Below are 19,040 nucleotides of genomic sequence, written 5' to 3' on the forward strand. Positions count from 1 at the left end.
TACATTGTTCCAAAATTTTGTGTACCAGGCAAGTTGAAGAATGTTACTGATTATAAACAACGGAAAACGATTGTTCTGGGGCATAGCTCAATAGCTCAATGACAAGTGTACGCATTGGGTTCATCCCCATCACTGAAAAATAAACAAACAAATATGAAAAAGATATATCTAATAAGTAAAATACCTGGGCCTGGGTTTCATCTTTCACTGGGCAATAGAGATTTGCTGTAAAAGACAATACTAAAATAATTAGGGGCTGGAGAGACGGCTCAGTGGTTAAGAGCACTGACTGCTCTTCCAGAGGTCCTGAGTTCAAATCCCAGCAACCACATGGTGGCTCACAACCATCTGTAATGAGATCTGATGCCCTCTTCTGGTGTTTCTGAAGACAGCTACAGTGTATTCATATATAATAAATAAATCTTAAAAAAAAGAAATAAAATAATTAGAAAAATGTGTCTGTATAGTAAATGTTAGTATCAATGTTGAGTTTATTTTTTTATTGTACTGTGAATTATGTGTGTGAAATAAAGTAACAAGAGTCTTTTTACCCTCTTCCTGGCATGTATTTCTAAAGTCCTTGGCAGACACCCAACCATCGTATGCTGCAAAAGTCAGTGAATGCTGCGTGTGTGGGAAAAAAATTCCATATGGAATCATTATCTGTCTGTTGAACGAGAGATTGGGGCGGCATGTATTTTCCTGTATATCTTCTTTCTTCTTGGAGAAAACTGCTGAAATGATTAAAGATAAAGGAACATGATGTTTAAAACTTATTCTAAAAGAGGGTTTTTTTTTGTTTTGTTTTTTGTTTTGTTTTTGTTTTTTGAGACAGGGTTTCTCTGTGTAGCCAGGGCTGTCCTGGAACTAGCTCTGTAGACCAGGCTGGCCTCAAACTCAGAAATCCACCTGCCTCTGCCTCCCAAGTGCTGGGATTAAAGATGTGCACCACCACTGCCCGGCAAAGAGTATTAAAAAAAAAAATGTGTGGAGTAGGACTGGGGTGTTGACTCAGCAGGTAAGATGCTCATCCAGAGGACTCAAGTTCGATTCCCAGCACCCACATGACACTTCACAGAAGTCTGTAACTACAGTTCCAGGAGATTCAAAGCCGCCTTCTGGCTTCTGCATGCATTGCATCCATATGGCATGTGGGGCACAAACATACTTGCAGGCAGAAACATATATACATACATACATACATACATACATACATACATATGTTTTTTTTTTCTCCAACTGTTCTGGAAGTTGCTCTGTAGTCTGCACTGGCCTAGAACTTGGATATCTACCTACATTTGCCTCTGGAGTTCTGGGACTAAAACTGTGCGTCACCACCACCAGGGTGACTTTTTTGACTGTTATATAAAGAAAATGTTAGTTATAATTGCTTAAGGTCCTCTCCCAACACATATGTGCTCTTAATGTCAGAGCTGTCTCTCTAGAATGGAGGAAGTTTTTTTGATGGAAGGTTTCCGTATTATTTACTTTTAGACAAGATCAATCTTACAGGCTGGAGAGATGGCTCAGTGGTTAAGAGCACTGACTACACTTCCAGAGGTCCTGAGTTCAAATCCCAGCAACCACATGGTGGCTCACAATCATCTGTAATGGGATCTGATGCCCTCTTCTGGTGTGTCTGTAGATAGCTACAATGTACTTATATACATAAAATAAATAGATCTTTTTTAAAATATTAAATTGTATTATTTTATGTATATTAGTATATTACCTACATGTACATCTGTGTATTTCTTGTACCTTGTGCCCATGGAGACCAGAGAGGGTGTTAGATCTCCTGGAAATGGAGTTACAGACAGGTGTGAACCACCATGTGATTGCTGGGAATTGAACCAGGCTCTCTGGAGAAGTAGCCAGTGCTCTTAAGCACTGAGCCATCTCTCCAGCCCTCCTCCACTATTTTAAGCAAGGAAAACTTTTTACATTTATTTGGGTGTGTGGTGTGGTGTGTGTGTGTGTGTGTGTGTGTGTGTGTGTGTGTGTAATTCAGGCTTGGCAGCTGGCACCTTTTCCCAGTGACCAATCTAAATGGCCTACTTTATTTATTTATTTTTCCACTCTAACATTTAAGAATCTAAATTCAAGGATGACTTTGAACTCCTGATCCTCTGGCCTCTTGACTTAAATATTAGGATTACAGATGTGCTCCATAATGTCAGGTCTGTGGGCTATTTACTTGAGACAGGGTCTTACTGTGGATGGTTTTCTGTTACTATGATTTAAAAAAAAAAAAGAAAAGCAATTTAGGGCTGGAGAGATGGTTCAGCAGTTAAGAACACTAGCTGCTCTTCCAAAGGACCTAGGTTCAAATCCCAGCACCCACATGGCAGTTCACAACTGCCTGTAATTCCAGTTCCAGGGCCTCTGACCCCCTCATACAGATATACATAGAGGCAAAACACCAATATAAATAAAATTTTTAAAAGTTTTTTTTTTTTAAGGCAACTTATAGAAGAAAGAGTTCATTTGGGTTTATGGTTCCAGGGGGATACGAGTCGGTGATGCCGGGGAAGGACAGCAGAGGAATGGGTACACTATACTGGCAGGAAGTGGATGTTGAAAGCCCCAATCTTTAACTACAAGCTCACAAAACAGAGAGAGTAAACTACAAATGACAAGAGCAGTCTGTAAACTCTCCCAGTATCATTACTTCCAGCTGCAAAACCTCCACAACTTAAACCTCCACAAACAGCATCCACAGTAGAGGACCAAGGATTCAGATGGCCAAGACTATTTAGGCATTTCTCATTCACAGACCACTTTCCAGTCTCTGGCCCCATAGGTTCCCGGCCTTCTCATAATGCAAACTGCATTTACTCCAACTTCACAAGTCCCCATATACTTTCAGAATTTCAACACTATTTAAAAAACCAAAGTCTCTTTCAGATTTAAGACTCAAGACCCCCTGTGAAATAAAAAAAAAAAAAGCTGGATGGGCTGAGCAATGGTGGCACACAGCTGCACACACGGGAGGCTGAGGCCTGTCAGGTTTAAAGATCCAGTTTCAGTGAGAAGTCCCCCAAGAGGTAAAGATCTTGGAAATAAAAAAGTTTTGATGCTGGGCGTTGGTGGCGCACGCCTTTAATCCCAGCACTTGGGAGGCAGAGGCAGGCAGATTTCTGAGTTCAAGAGTTCGAGGCTAGCCTGGTCTACAGAGTGAGTTCCAGGACAGCCAGGGCTACACAGAGAAACCCTGTCTTGAAAAAAAACAACAACAAAAAAAAGTTTTGGTTTCCCAGGGAACTAGAATGGGCTCCTCTGAGGGAGCTGCAGACAATGGGCAGTTAATCCTTGATAGCTCTGACAAAGGGAGGACAACTGTTGGACAAGTGCAGGTTGAGTCTGTTCCTAGAATTTCCTCAGGGCCTTACCAAATATAATAAGACCAACATAACAACCAATCAGAAACTGACCTATGTAACGTCACAGACACATACCAATGAACTTTTAGATTACCTAACCCTAGCTAAAATTCCCCTAGTTCCCTATAAAAAGGCCTGAGAGCCTTTGTCTGGGGATCACAATTTGGATGAATGGTTGACCCCTGCCTTTGCATACTATTTGCATGTGGAGTCTTCCTTCAGCAATTCTTGGACCCCAACACCAGGACAGCCAGGGCTACAGAGTGAAACCTGTCTTGAAAAACAAATCAAAACAAACCACACATGGCAAGCTTCCAGTATGGAATGACACTAGATACACATTTTTTTGTTTGTTTGTTATTTTGTTTGTCTGGTTTGTTTTTCGTTTTTTTGAGACAGGGTTTCTCTGTGTAGCCTTGAACCAAAGCAAGACTAAAAACCAGCAGGGGAAACTTGGAATCTTATAGCTGTCTGGAGCTTCCCCCCCCCCCAAAAAAAAGCTGTCATTTATTTATTTCTATTTATGTGTAAGATTATTATTATTATTATTATTATTATTATTTTTGGTTTTTCGAGACAGAGTTTCCTCTGTATAGCCCTGGCTGTCCTGGAACTCACTCTGTAGACCAGGCTGCCCTCGAACTCAGAAATCCGCCTGCCTCTGCCTCCCAAGTGCTGGGATTAAAGGCATGCGCCACCACCGCCGGCGTGTAAGAATATTTTGCTCAAATGTTTGTATGCATGTCATGTGCATGCCTGGTGCCAATGGGGTCAGAACAGGGTTTCAGACCCCCTGGAACTGGAGTCAGTGATGAATTTGGGCCACTATATGGGTGTTGGGAATTAACCCAGTTCCTCCATAACAGCAACAAATGCTTTTAACTGCTGAGACATCTTTCCACTCCTGATATCTGGATACCTCAGTTCCAAAGATCGTAAGTGGCTCTGCCCTTCCAGCTTTGTTACTTACAATCTCTCTCTCTCTCTCTCTCTCTCTCTCTCTCTCTCTCTCTCTCTCTTCCCCCTTCCCTCCTTTTCTCTCACTCCTCCCCCCACTTTTCTCTCTCCCTTCCCTTTCTGTCTCCCTCACCCTCCTCTTTCTTCCTTCTCTCTCTCCTCCCCACCTCTCTCCCTTCCTTCCTTTCTCTCTCCTCCTCCTCCGCCCAGTTCTATTTCCTGTGTGCATCTCTTCTTGACAGTTATGCCATGGCTCTAGCATCTGCAACATCTTGGGGGCTCCAGTGCACCCAGACTTCACCCTCACGGCTTCATTCAATGTCTTTTCAGGGCTTTTTGCCTCTCAGACCCTTCATGCACCTTCAGATCCACATGCTGCCTGGCCTCAGTAGCTCTCTGAAACCACAGAGGAAGATCTATACCTTTAGTCTTGTATCCTTCATGGGTCCAAAGCCAGTACCATATGGATGACACTGCCATCAGGTTGGGATGCAAGATCTGCCATCAGGTTGGGATGCAGCCCTTGAACTACATTAGTGGCAGCTTTTGTTTGCAGTTGCTTTCTACAAATAGAGAACCCCTTAGGTCTTTTCCTTCCACAAATTGGGACCCTTGGGAGGGTAGGTGGCCCCGAGGGTGGCATGCCTTTCCTTAACAGAGCTGATCCTGTCTCTTTCAGTGCCAGCCTTGGCTGCAACATTATATTTAGTGGCACTCTTTTCCTTCTTAAAATGTACATTTTGTACTTTTTCCTGATGAGCTTCTTGTTTTTCATTGTAGACCTGTATAACAATCATTTGTGAGAACCTTGTGCCAGGCATAGTGACTCTTGCCTGCCTTTAATCCTGGGGCCCGGAAGGCAGCATCAGAAGGATCAAGAATAGCCTTCTCCACACAGTAAGTTCCAGGCCAGCCAAAGCTACATAGTGAGACCCTGTCTCAACAAAACATGCTACTGATTGAATAGTAAGCTATCTTGAAATCACCCCCCCCTTCCCGCAAAGAATTAGTCGATCACTTTTTAAGTCAAGGGCAAAAAGTAGCCTTAGTATCACAGGAATGGCCTCTGGCCCCACCCATCCCTAGCTGGTGTCCTTGTCTTCTGAAACCCCTTGAGCCTACGTTACACAGACCACATTGCTCTCAGCTCTAATCTTGCAGGCTCTCACGATGCTACCCCACTAAGCTCTGCTTAGAGCAGTCAACTGCTTTTCTAGTCCAATGTTCCAAAGTCTTCCACATTCCTTCAGGAAACAATATGGCAGGCTCTCTCCTGCAATAGCGCACACTCAGTACCTATTACTCCTGTAGCAATTAATTTTCTGTTGTTGTGGTAAAGCACCATGACCAAAGAAACTTAAGGAAAGTGTCTATCTGGGCTTACGGTTTGAGAGGTGCACAAGTCTGTCGCGGTAGGAAAGCAAGTCAGTACACTCTATAATGTTTGCAAGATGATAAAAATCACCTAGCAACATATTTCTCCAAGTGTGTCCTGCACTGCTAAGCATTCTCTTTTCTTAGGATGTTCCCCAAGCTAACTCAAGTTGTATCAACAAGCATCATTGGCTGGGAGACTTTAGTGACATAAAGCATGTATTCAGATCTGGAATGTTGAAAATCCAGGATGAGGGCTGGAGGGATGGGTCAGTGGCTAAGGGAATTGAGTGTTCTTCCAGAGGTCCTGAGTTCAATTCCCAGCAACCATGGTGGCTCACAACCATCTGTAGTGGGATCTGATGCCCTCTTCTGGTGTGTCTGAAGACAGCTACAGTGTACTCACATACATAAAATAAAAACAAATCTTTTTTTTTTTTTTTAATCCAGGATCAGCACAGACAGGCTTTTGGTATACAGCCTTCTTCCTTGTTGACAGATTACCACCCCTTGATGCTCTCCCCCCGTAATCTTCTCTGGTGTCTCCTCTTATTAAGGGCCCTGATCCTATTCATAAGAACTCCACCCACATGGCCTGATTGTTGCCCAAAGAACTCAATATATGGGTTTAGTAGGGACACATTCAGTCCAACACACACCCAATTTACAGATGAGAAAGAAGGAACTCAAGGCCAAATGTATGAATACATCTTGGGTCCTTCCCTAAGTGTCATCAAGTTAAGATCTTTTGTGGGAGGTCATAGACCTGGGACCGTGCTGCGGCTCTCCCTGGAGATAACAGTGTCTAAGCCTGGCACAAACGGTGCTCACTGAAAGGATACATGAATGACATACTTGTCCATTTCTCAAGGCCAAAGCCTTGGATTCCCATGTCTTGTGACTCACTCATGTGACAAATCCTTGGGGGTAATGAGTGACAGATCCAGAAGTAAGATGAGCACCATCATGGTACAGTGGTCACGGCTTATGGGACAGGTAACAAGCGTGCCCAACTCTTCCTTAGATGTGTGACCTTGACCCAATCACTAACTGCTTGTCTTTGTTCCTCACCAGAAAGCAGTGAGAAGACTGAGTCAGCCAGAGCCAGGCTGACTCCATGACAGGCTGCAAACTGATAGTTTTTGTTTCCCAGAAATGAGAACTCGAATCCAGGAACCAGTCAGTGGTCAGCCAACCACAATCACAGGCAACCAATCCAAGGATAGCTTGACATCTGGCCTGAAATAAGAATAGGTAGCTAGGGCTATGGCCATACTACCCTGAACTCGGCCTGATCTCGTCTGATCTCAGAAGCTAAGCAGGGTCGGGCCTGGCTAGTACTTGGATGGGAGACCACCTGGGATTGAAAGACCACTCAGAGGTTACGCGCATAAACAGTTCTTCCAAAGAATCTGGGTTCAATTCCCAGCATCTACATGACAGCTCACAACCATCTATAACTCCAGTTCCAGGGGATCTGACACCATCACGCAGACAGACATACATGCAGACAAAATACCAATGCACATTAAACAAAGAAACAAGCAAACACAGACTTGATATATGCTTATACTTGCTCAGGATAAATAGGTAGTGGCTGTTAATACTCTCTAAGCTTTGATGTGAGGACAAGCAGGCTCACAGGGGAACATCAGAACTTCTCTAAAACCAATCTATTGGTGTAAGACTCTTGGTACTTATCTTTATAGCACCCCACCTCTGGTCGGGGTGTCACTGACAGTCAAGCTTAACAAACTGACATCATATTGGAAACTTTAGAAGCTAGCATCCAGCCAAATCTTCCTTAATTGACAGATATTCCTCTTTGAAGGCTATCTGGTATTTCACCAGCAGCTTGGGACAGCAGACTCTTCAGGCCTCTTGCCAGCTAATTCATCTGAGGCAGGATGTAGTAATCCAACTGGCTTCTGTGGCCTTATCCCCTAAATGAGTGCTATTAGCAACGGTGCCTGATGTAGTAAGCTGTCACGAATACTTCAGCGTAAATTGCACAGGAGGTTTGGGAACTGGCATTGTTCAGTCTTTATTGTGGGCTAGAATTTAGGCTAGTTGAGGCTGGCCTTAAAAGCCTGGTTCTCTTGCTTCCTGCTTCCGTACATAACAGGTGTACACCACACTGCTTAGCTCATCCAGCTTTGGCTTTTTTTTTTTTTTTTTTAAATCTTGATTTTGGATATGAGGCAACTGGTACTGTGAGCTTGCTCGGTGTGCTTTGGTGTGTGTGTGTCAGCCAGTGAACAATGGTAGAGCAAGAAACCTTAAGTATTTCTAAGGTTAGCCAGGTGATTCTCACCATATCACCCAGGAATCCCCACCTCCCACACGGACACTAAAGTTGCCAGGCCCAGACTGTCTCTTCCTTGAACTCATAATCTTGAGTCTATCCCAAGCGACCCAATACTTGATTTCATAGAAACACCAGTGACACATGAGAGCAACTGTACTCTGGTTCTGCTTCTGAGATTGCCCCCTCCTCCTCATCCCAGGCATTCTGCTATCTCACAAGGTAGTGAGGAAGGAGGAGGTGGTCACGCTGCTGAGAGCTGAAGGACTTTTGACAGTGGGGGAGCCGGCAAGGCAGGGTAACACGCCTTTAATTCTTTAGGGTGCAGAGGCAACCGGATCTCTGTTAGTTCAAGAGCAAGTTCCAAGACAGCCAGAGCTACACAGAGAACCCCTGTCTTAAAAAAGAAAAGAAGCTGGGCAGAGGTGGTGCACGCCTTTGATCGAAGCACTGGTGAGGCAGAGGCAGGCCGATTGCTCTGAGTTCGAGGCCAGCCTGCTCTATAGAGTTCCAAGACAGTCAGGGCTACACAGAGAAACCTTGTCTCCAACAACAACAACACGAAGGGGGTTGGGGGAGAAAGAAAGGAAGAAAGAAAGGAAGAAAGAAAAGAAGAAAGAAAAGAAAAGTGTATGAGCATGTGTTCCTTTTCCAGTGTGCCCTGAAAATAGAGTTACTAGAAAATGTCAGAGGCCATGCGGGACACACAGACTCTGGAGTCAGATCTTCCCCCTTGGACAGTGTAATCTCTGAGCTTTAGTTACCCACCTGTGAAATGGGAATGCTAAGACCTGTGTCCCAACATTCTTTTGTGAATTGAATAAGTAAACACAGCCCTGGATTCTTGTCCCTCTTGAGCACCAGCTACAGCGTATTTATGCCCTAGCTCCCAAGGGTATGTCTGGCACGAGTGTCTGTTGAGGAGATAACCTTTGTAAAGGTTAAATATAGATATTAAATATAGATACACATGCATGTGGGTAAAACAGAGAGGAGGAAAAAGAGAACCTGCATCCTGGGATCGGGTACTTCAGGAATAGGGCAGGTAGTTACTGTGTAGGGCAAACACCACGTGGCGCTAAAAGATCTGGATTCAAATCCAGCCTATCTATTGGCAGTTCTGAGGCTGCACCGTGGACACTTACAGACGATCTGTTTGTTAGGTTCTCTTTTATCTTGGTCCTTTCAGCAACCTTAAATCCCTTCTAGAAAGACCCCCAACAAAGTGGCTTTCTATGATAAAATTCTACTTAGGCTTTCCTGAACTTTCCAAATAGGACTGAACTTTTTTGGGGGGTTTGTGTATTTATCTCTGGATTGTTTGGATTTTATTTTATTTAAAAAATTTGATTATCATTGCTTTCTTTGAGATAGTATATCTCCGTGTAGTTGACTGCTCTGGCTATGTAGATCAGGCCTGCCTCTGCCTCCCAAGTACTGGTGTTGAAAGCATGCTTCACCAAGCCTGGTCCAACTGTCCAAATCTTAGCAAGCATCCTGCTAACTTGGCTTAACTAGAATCCCTTACCTTCCATTTTGGAACACTATCAATATCCACTCAGGACCCTCCTTCTCCACTGTGCCCCAAGGTGATGTTCCAGTACTTGACCTATCTTCAAGAGATGGTTCAGTCCTTAAGAGCACCCAATGCTCTTCCAGAGGATCCATGTTACATTCCCAGCACCCATCTGTGACTCCAGTTACAGGAACTCCAACCCCCTCCTCTGGGCCTTTGCAAAGCACTAGGGACACACGTGATACCCATGCATACCTGCAGCTAAAACACTGGTACACACAAAATAAAAATGCGACTTTAAAAACACTTAAGAACCCTGTTGGGTGGGGCTAGCAGCAATCACATTTTACCTTAAGTTTTCTGTCTGCTGACCCTGCCTTGCTCCTTGCCCGATGAATTCCCGGTTCATGCTGAATTCAGGGCTGAGCACAGTGTCTCAGCACCACTGCAAAATCCCACTGCAGTGGTCCCTAAACCCACCATGATGGCCCTTCCTTGAATAAAATCAGCCAGGTTTTCTTAAACAAGCGTCATTGATTTTTTTTCCCCCTTTTAACTTTCTATACATGAAACCCCAGCCGAAGGAGATCCTGACTGAGGTCCTTATCAAAGAAAAGGGCACAACACGCCCAGATGCTTGGAGATGCTCTCCTTCATCAAAACACCTGGAAAGCCAAGTGTGGCTTTACGCTCGATTTGGGGGGTGGGGGGAAAAAAAAGCAGACGTTGGTCCAGCATCCGCCCAGAAATGCATAACTGCCAGAAGGAAATCCCAGAAAAGGAAGGGCAGTTTTAAAAGAAAATCAAGGTGAATTCCAGGCATGAACCGTCGACTGGGGAAGGGGGGGCTTCCAGGCTCCCCCCTCCCCCCTCCAGGTGCGCAGCCCGCGCCGCCCACCCCGGGCGCGACTAAGGCGAGGAGGAGCTGCGCTCTCTAGGACCCGAGGAGGGAGAGCTGTAGGGAGACGGAGCCTCCAGCGGGTGCTGCCGCGAGCGGCCGGCCGAGGGGGCTGGAAATGAAAGTAAAGCGCTCCGGAGCCACATGGACCCAGCTGCCCGGGCGGCGGCGCCGGGAGCAGGATGCGGCCGCCCGTAATTAAATAGCATTTACTCTTATTATTACTAATAATAATAATAACGTAATCATACCTCTAGTCATAGCATACCATTTATCGGGCTCGGCGCAGGCCCGCGGGGAGCGCAGCCCGGCCGAGGTGAGTGCTTTGGCGCGGTGGAGCCCAGCGGGGCAGAGGCCGGGCCACCGAGTCCCCGCCGGCGCGCAAGGTTGGGGCGCGCGAGGCTGGGGCGCCCGGGCAGGGCCGGGCAGGGCCGCGCGCGGAGGAGGCGCGGGAAGCCCGGGCCAGGCCACCTGGAAAGGCGGCTTTGCAAGAATAAAGCAAGAGCACCACCATTACCACGAACTGGTGTTTTTTGGGGGGGATCTCCCTGCAGATACCCGTACCCCTGCCCCAAAGTTTCAAAGTTATTGTGTGGCCGGGCACCTGCCGCCTGGGAGATTGGGTCTCCACTGCAGCCTCCAGGGGATGTCTTGGGATTTTTCTTCCTTGGTGTGGGGCAATCTCCCTTGGGTCTGGAGCTTTGGGGGTGCGTGGATGTTTTGCGGATCCCACTGCAAGGAGGTGGTCCGAGGCTGGCAGTTAGGGTCCCCCTTTCCTTTTGTATTCGCTTTGAATCCGCAGTGTCTAGAGGTGGAGGGGCCGCGGCGAGGGCCGGGGACAATGGCCGGCTGATGGGTTGCCCCAGTCGGTTACGGCGGCCACGCGAGTCCGGGGATCCGGGGCCTGCGGGCCCAGCCTTGGGGGAGGGGGCGGCAGGAAAGGGGGGCGCGGTCTGGGTTGGCTGAGCAGGAGGGCATTTCCGGTCGTGGCATCCGTCGCTGCGCTCTGAGGCCTCCCGGGTGGGCAGTAACCAGGCAGGAGATTCACGGGGACGGCTAGGTGCTGGGATTGTGGCGACTGAGGGGCGCCCTGGCAGGGGTGGGGGCCTTGGGGAAGCAGAGCCGACCCCGCCGCCTCTGCCCACAGAAGGTCCCCTCTGCGATCCATAACTCTTTTTCTTTCTGTCTTAGAAACCCTCAGGTTCAGGTGTTTATAAAGTTCCTGGGTTGAGGGTCCTTTGCAGAGACAAAGCCTCCCACCCCCCAACGCCGCAGGAGTGGGAATGTGTAGAAAGAGTTCATTCTTGACAGAACAGGATGGCTGGGGTGCCAACAGTACATTGATGGTGAAGACTGGGACCTGGAGGGGCTGGGGCTTTAAGTCAGGGAACTGGGGAACCGCTGCAAAGTTATGGGGGATTGTGTTCTCTCCCCCCCCACCCCGGTTGTTAGCCAGGACTTAGGTGCTTGGACACAAGAATCAGAACCCCCAACTTCTTTCCCTTTTCCGGAAAGCCTGCAGTTAATCCTGTTTGATGAAAATAGCAGAATGCAGATCCTTGAATCTTTACACAAATGCGATAATTATAGCACATTTAGCAACTATGTTGGACATGAAATTCCAGCAGAATCTTTCCTTCTACTACCAAGACTTCCCCCACCGAAGACAACCATACCCTCCCCGATGTCTTCGTGCTTCTTTCTCCTATAAAAGTCTGCTGTAAGCTAGACAGGATGCTAGGCCCAAACCTGGGTAAAGCAGGTTCTAGAAGTGGGGGGAGGAGAGACAGAGACAGAGACAGAGAGAGACAGACACATGGCAGCTAAGTCAGGTAGACATTTAGCCATCGTTGTTTTCCAGATTAGAGAATTGGGTATCCTGCTGGAAATTTACACAACAGAGCTAGGATTCCTAACTAACTAGTTGTCTGACTCCAGAGATCCATTCCCAGGAGGGAGATCTCAGGATGACAGAGTGTCTTTATGGTTCTGAGGTTGCCATAACATCTGTTTAAATGGTTGGTATGAACTATAGCCAATTTAGGTAGGACAGTTCAGAATGTGGCTTGTTGAGTTTTTGTTTGTTTGTTTGTTTTGTTTTGGCTATTGAGTTCAGTGGTATGATCTTGTCTCTTGGGTCTTATGAATGGGACAGTACAATCATCAGTGGGTTTGAGACCCTTAAAATGATAATATGTGTATAGTATTTTGTATGTGTGTGTCTGTGTGCATGTGCATGCATGGTGGGTCTGATACACAGCTCCCAGCACTTAGAGTTAAGTCCCAGCACCTGAGTTAGAGGCAAGAGAATTGTGACTTCCAGGCTACCTAGTAAGACCTTGTGTTTTTTGTTTTGTTTCATTTTTAGTTTTTCAAGATAGTGTTCGTTTGTTTGTTTGTTTGTTTGTTTTCTGTGTAGTTTTGGCTGTTCTGGAACTCGATCTATAGACCAGGCTGACCTTGAACTCAGGTTCTCCTGCTATACCTGACTTGAAACCTGTCTTAAAGAAAAAAAAGGGGGGGGGGTAGTGGTGGCTTAGTGGTTAAGTACTCCTGCAGAGGACCTGAGTTCATTTCCCTGCATCCATGTCATGCAGTTCACAACTGCCTGTAACGTCAGGTCCAGATAATCTGACACCCTTTCTGCCCCTACCTGCACTCGTTCTCATGCGCACAGAACCACATATATGTATATGTATATGTATATGTATATGTGTATATATATATTTAAAAAATAAAATCTTAGTTAGGCATGGTCCATGCTTTGATCTTAGCACTTGTGAGGCAGACACAGACAGACAGATCTCTGAGTTCAAGGCCAGCCTGGTCTACAGAGTAAATTCCAGGACAGCCAGGACTACACAGAGAAACTGTCTCAAAACAAAACAACCGAACAAAAGAAGAAAGTACGTGTGTATGTGTTGTGCTTAGTGCTTGTTAAGTTTGTCTATAACAAAACGCTTTTCACATATGTGAATTCGTCTGTCCATCCTGGCAGTCACAATCACGTAGACTTTTTCTTCCTCTTTACCTTTTTTTTTTGATATATTGGGCAGGGGAAATGGCTTGGAGGTCGAGAGCACTGTTGCTCTTCCAGAGTACTGAGGTTCGATTCCCAGCACTCAGTTGGTGATTCACAGAAGTCCTTAACTCCAATTTCAGGGGATCTAAAACCTCTTCTGGCCTCTGAAGGTACCAGGCACACAACATGGAACACAAATATATTTGCAAGCAAAACAGCTACACACCTAAAATTTAAAAGATAAAAATTTTATACCCATGTACTTATGGGGAGAGAGTGTGCATGTGTCATGGTGTGTGTACGGCCATCAGAACTTGCCAGAGTCCATTCTCTTCTACTGTGTGAATCCACGGGGTCAAACTCAGGTTGTCGGGCTTGGTGGCAAACACTTTTTTTTTCTTTTTTTTTTTTTTGTTGTTTTTTTGTTTTTTTCGAGACAGGGTTTCTCTTTTTAGCCCGGGCTGTCCTGGAACTCACTCTGTAGACCAGGCTGGCCTCAAACTCAGAAATCCGCCAGCCTCTGCCTCCCAAGTGCTGGGATTAAAGGCCTGTGTCACCACTGCCTGGCGGGTAGGCGGTTGGTTTCCAATCCTTGTTTTCCAGATCAAGAATGTAAGGCTTAGAGAATTGGGTGTCTTGCTAGAAATGTCCATAGGGCTCCTGAGTAGTTTTTGCTCTCTCTCTCTCTTTTTTTTTTTTTTTTTTTTTAGGTTTTTCGAGACAGGGTTCCTGAGTAGTTTTTTTATCTCTGAATAGTCATCCTTTCCCAGAGTCTTGCGCACCCTAGCAAGTCAAAAGCCTCTCTGGTAAGCTGCCATGTGGCAGGTCTTGGTCTGAGCTCCTTGTAGTCTGGCTGGAAATAGAAAGAGAAATTTAGTAAGAAAACGGGCGCTGAGAGATGGTTCCGTGGTTAAGAGGCTAGTCGTGAATGAGTGCCAGGTTCAGGGAGGGACCATGCCTCGGATGAACAGTTGGACAGTGGTAGGGACGGACACGTGCCACTCTCTTCTGGGGTTTGTGCTTGCACACAGGTGTGGCCATCCACACACATGTGCATACGTGCACACACACAATTAGTCTTTTAAGAATGAAACCAAGAACTTCGGAAGAAAAGAAAGAGTTCTGGTGGCTAGTGCACTAAGAGGAGGCAGGATGGCTCCTGGAAATGTGGGGGGCAGCTTCTTGTAGGAGGTGGAGCTTGGGGTGAAAGGGTGGAGCACTCAGCCAAGCTGGAGGACTGGGGGGAGGCTTGGGTTAGCGCCTGTTATTTCTGTGCAGGGAGACTGACATCGTCTGTCTTTAAAGTTTTTCTTTAATATTTTTAAAACATTTATCTGTTGTTTTGTTTCTACCGAGACAGGGTTTCTCTATGTAGCTCTGGTTGTCCTGGAACTCACTCTGTAGACCAGGATGGCCTCGAACTCACAGAGATACACCTGCGTCTGCCTCTGCCTTCTGAGTGCTGGGACTAAAGTCATATGCCGCCACCACCCAGCTCTAAAAATTACTTTTTGACTTACATTTTATCTGATTGTAGTTTCTGAAGGGTGGGCACCTGTGGCTGGATTTTACTGAAGAAGATACTAGGAGACACCCAGGCCTCTCTGACTGTTCTATCAAATGTGCTCCTGCCTTCATCTCCACTGTCATGGTAACAAAAACAAAGGCCAGGAAAAGTAGGACCTGGCAAATGCCACAGCCATAGGGGTTCACATGGGAAAAGTTAGCAGGTGCCTCAGGGCCAGAGTTCTCCTGAGGTGTCTGAGTTACCCGCATCCCACAGAAAAGGCGGCAGGGCTGTAGAGAGCACAGTCCTGAGTGTGGAAATCTGAGTAATTCTAATCCTTAGGGGCTTAGGGGCCTCGGTTATCACCCTGGAAGAGCTTGGAGACAGATAGGGACCATTAACCTGAGCTTCTCATGGATGGGAACTGGCTCTCATCCCGCCTCTGCCTCCAGCCGTGGTGGACGTGCCAGGAGGACACACTCAGCCATTATGTTGTCAAATTGAATTATCCCTCAGTGTGGAGGAGGCAGGCTTATTCTGCCTGGGGTACAAGATCTTCCTAGAAGAATTTCTATGTGAATGCTTGAAAGATAGGATAAGAAAGGCAGAGAGAAGCCGGGCAGTGGTGGCTCATGCCTTTAATCCCAGCACTTGGGAGGCAGAGGCAGGCGGATTTCTGAGTTCGAGGCCAGCCTGGTCTACAGAGTGAGTTCCAGGACAGCCAGGGCTACACAGAGAAACCCTGTCTCGAAAAACAAACAAACAAACAAACAAACAAAAAAAAAAAAAAGGAAAGGCCAGAGAGGAGAGGCCATTCTGAGCAGAGACAGAGATGGACAGAAGCAGGAACAGGTAAACCCTGAGGAATGAGTCGCCTGGTACAGCCACAGTGTAGGGACCGCAGTGAGTTCCAGTTGAAGTCTGGCTCTGTCCTCACTAAGTAGCCCTGGACCTGGCTATAGAGACCCAGTTGGCATCAGTTTCCCAGTGACCCTCTGACCCTGGCTTTCAAGTGCTGGGGTTGCAGGCATGTGCCAGCGTGTTCCGATGAGTCCTGAGGTTTGCTGGTGCTTGATAGTAATCCCAGAGAGCTAAATGAGAGGGCTAGAAGGTCAGGGCTTGGGAGGTGGCTCACTTGTTAGAGCACCTGCTGCCCTTGTAGAGGACCCAAGTTTGGATCCCACCACCCATGCTGGGAGGTTCACAACTAAATAAATGCAACTCCAGTTTTAGGGGATCAATGTTCTCTTCTGGCTTCCATGGGCATCAGCACTTGGGAGCACATACATATATATGTATATACATAATTTAAACTTAGACTTTAAAAAATAGAAGCAACCAGGCAGTGGTGGCGCACGCCTTTAGTCCCAGCACTTGAGAGGCAGAGGCAGGCGAATCTCATGAGTTCAAGGACAGCCTGGTCTACAGTGGGAGTTCCAGGACAGCCAGGGATACACAGAGACCTTGTCTTAAAGAAGGAAAGAGAGAGAAAGGGAGGGAGAGGGAGAGGGAGAGGGAGATGGAGGGAGAGGAAGAGACGGAGAGAGAACTAGGCATGACAGAATTCCTCATTTAACCCCAGTACTTGGAGGCAGAAGCAGGCAAATTTCATCCTGTTCTACAGAGGGAGACTCTGGGTTTGTTTGTTTAAGATTTACTTATTTTATTTTTATTATTTATCTATTTATCTATTTATTTATTTATCTATTTTGGTTTTTCGAGACAGGGTTTCTCTGTGTAGCCCTGGCTGTCCTGGAACTCACTCTGTAGACCAGGCTGGCCTCGAACTCAGAAATCCGCCTGCCTCTGCCTCCCAAGTGCTGGGATTACAGGCGTGCACCACCACTGCCCGGCTATTTACTTATTTTATATGAGTACACTGTAGTTGTCTTCAGACACACCAGAAGAGGGCATCAGATCCCATTACGGATGGTTGTGAGCCACACGTGGTTGCTGAGAATTGAACTCAGGACCTCCGGAAGAGCAGTCAGTGCTCTTAACCACTGAGCCATCTCTCCAGACCCCTTGTTTTATTTTTCTAAAAATGGGTCAGAGAGAGATGTCTAAGTGGTCAAGAGCATATATTTTTTTTTTTAAAAGAGTTATTTGTTTTATTTATATGAGTACATTGTGGATATCTTCAGACACACCAGAAGAAGGCAACAGATCCCATTACAGATGGTTGTGAGCCACCATGTGGTTGCTGGGAATTGAACTCAGGACCTCTGGAAGAACAGTCAGTGCTCTTAACCACTGAGCCATCTCTCCAGCCCAGGAGCATATATTGTTCTTCTAAAGGACCTGAGTTCAAATCCCAGCACTCACATCAATTGCTTACAACTCCCTGCAACTCTAGCTCTGGGATCCAGTGCTCTTCTGGCCTTTCTCTACAGAGACCTGCACTCATACAACCTTCACACAGACCTGCACATAATTAAGAATAAAATTCGTCTTTTAAAGATTTACTTATTTTTAACATGTGTTGGTGTTTTGCCTGCATGCATGTCTGTGTGAGGCCATTGGATTCCCAGGAACTGGAGTTGCAGATGGTTGTAAGCTGCCATATGATGCTGGGAATCGAACTTGGGTCCTCTGGAAGAACAGCTAGTGTCTCTTCACCAGTTAGCTACTCTCCAACCCCCACATAAAACAAATCTTTAGAAAAAAGAAGCCAGAGGGACTTTAAACACTTTTAATTATTTAGAAATACCACCCAGTAATGCCCCTGTGGCCAAACCCAGCTTATGAGTTTATTAATCCTGTGGGTATGTACCTTGATTATCCCCTTTTTGTTGATACTAGAAGAGAGGTCAGGCACAGAGTTTAGATGGCTCTGTTTAAAAAAAAAAAAAAAAAGTCTGCAAAGCACACTGAGTCTGTCTACAGTAGGGACCATAAAGGGTGAGTGGAGAAGCTGGTGGGGTCTGCAGTGTAGACCTGAGACACAGAAGGTGGGGTGTCTGCTGGGGAGAGCTGGCTGCACCCTGAAGTGGGCTGAAGTGACTGCCCTGTCAGCTCCAGAGCCAGCACAGGGCCGTATTTAATGGTGCAGAGCAAACAGGCTTATTTTCCTTCCTGTGACAGCATCAGCCACAGAACTCCTTTCTTCCCACCTTATGTATATTTCCCAGAGAGTCTGTTTCTGTGCAGGCTGGGGGATGGCTTCTGCAGGGGTTTGTTACCACTGTTGAGAGCCCGCTGGGGATGGAATACAGCATTTCTGTCTCCAGGACCCATCTTCTTTCCAGCACCATCTAGGTGACTTCTTTGGGGACAATTCCTGAGCCTTGTATAGAGGTTGGAATGGGAACAAGGACAGCAGCTGCCACAGACTACACAGTGCTTGGCTCCTTCTGTACATCTAATATCATATCCACTTAGCTACTCCCTGAGGGAAGGCAGTTGGTTATCATTGCTGGACCCATTTTGCAGATGAGGAGCCTGAGGCTCAGAGAGACAAAAGAACATTTCCACAATCATATAGCTGTCAATAGAGCAGGCAAGCCAATAGGACTCTCGGACCCATAGTTTTTTGTCGGGGTTTGTTTGTTTTGTTTTTTGGTGTTTTTTGTTTGTTTTTCAAGATATGGTTTCGATGCATAGCCTTTGGTGTCCTGGAAATGCGCTCTGTAGACCAGGCTGCCCTCAAACTCAGAAATCCTCCTGCCTCTGGCCGCCAAGTGCTGGGATTAAAGGCGTGCGCCACCACTGCCAGGGAGCATAAAGGGAACTTCTTTAAGTGAGGCCCTGTCACTCCTGCTGGAAACCTTCTAGACTTCTGGATACAGACACAACGTAGTCCTGTTTGTCCAGTGGGATTTGTAGCTCTCTGGTTATACTGCAGCCTGCCCTGTCCGACTCCTGCACCTTATCTGCCCCTTGTTTTCCTTTGAACCTTCACGGCTTGTTCCTACTTCAAGTCCATTGCTGTTCTCTGCCTTCAGCTGGGTGCACACTAGTCCTCGGTCCTTCCGTGTCTCAAATGCGATGTCCTCTGAAGGGTCTTCACTCCCTCACCTACCATATTTCCTGTTTCTTCCTCTCTCTTGCCTCTGTCTGCCCTGTTGTGTGTGTTTAA

At 46.5% G+C, this 19,040-nt stretch overlaps 1 protein-coding gene across 6 annotated transcripts in view; it reads left to right on the forward strand.

Moving 5' to 3' along the window:
- The first annotated feature begins 10,241 nt into the window (after positions 1-10,241).
- The window catches only part of Zc3h7b (zinc finger CCCH-type containing 7B), a 44,504-nt gene continuing 35,705 nt past the window's right edge, over positions 10,242-19,040 (forward strand). For 5 of the 6 annotated variants that reach the window (XM_028789914.1, XM_028789918.1, XM_028789916.1 and 2 more), the window contains exon 1: positions 10,535-10,749. The gene's annotated coding sequence lies outside the window, so the exon portion shown is untranslated. Of the gene's footprint in view, positions 10,750-19,040 lie in introns of all 6 variants that reach the window. The other variant, XM_028789921.1, reaches the window with a different exon arrangement.

The sequence above is a fragment of the Grammomys surdaster genome, unplaced genomic scaffold, assembly GCF_004785775.1.
Source record: "Grammomys surdaster isolate TR1022 unplaced genomic scaffold, NIH_TR_1.0 125852, whole genome shotgun sequence".
Classification (NCBI taxonomy): Eukaryota; Metazoa; Chordata; class Mammalia; order Rodentia; family Muridae; genus Grammomys; species Grammomys surdaster.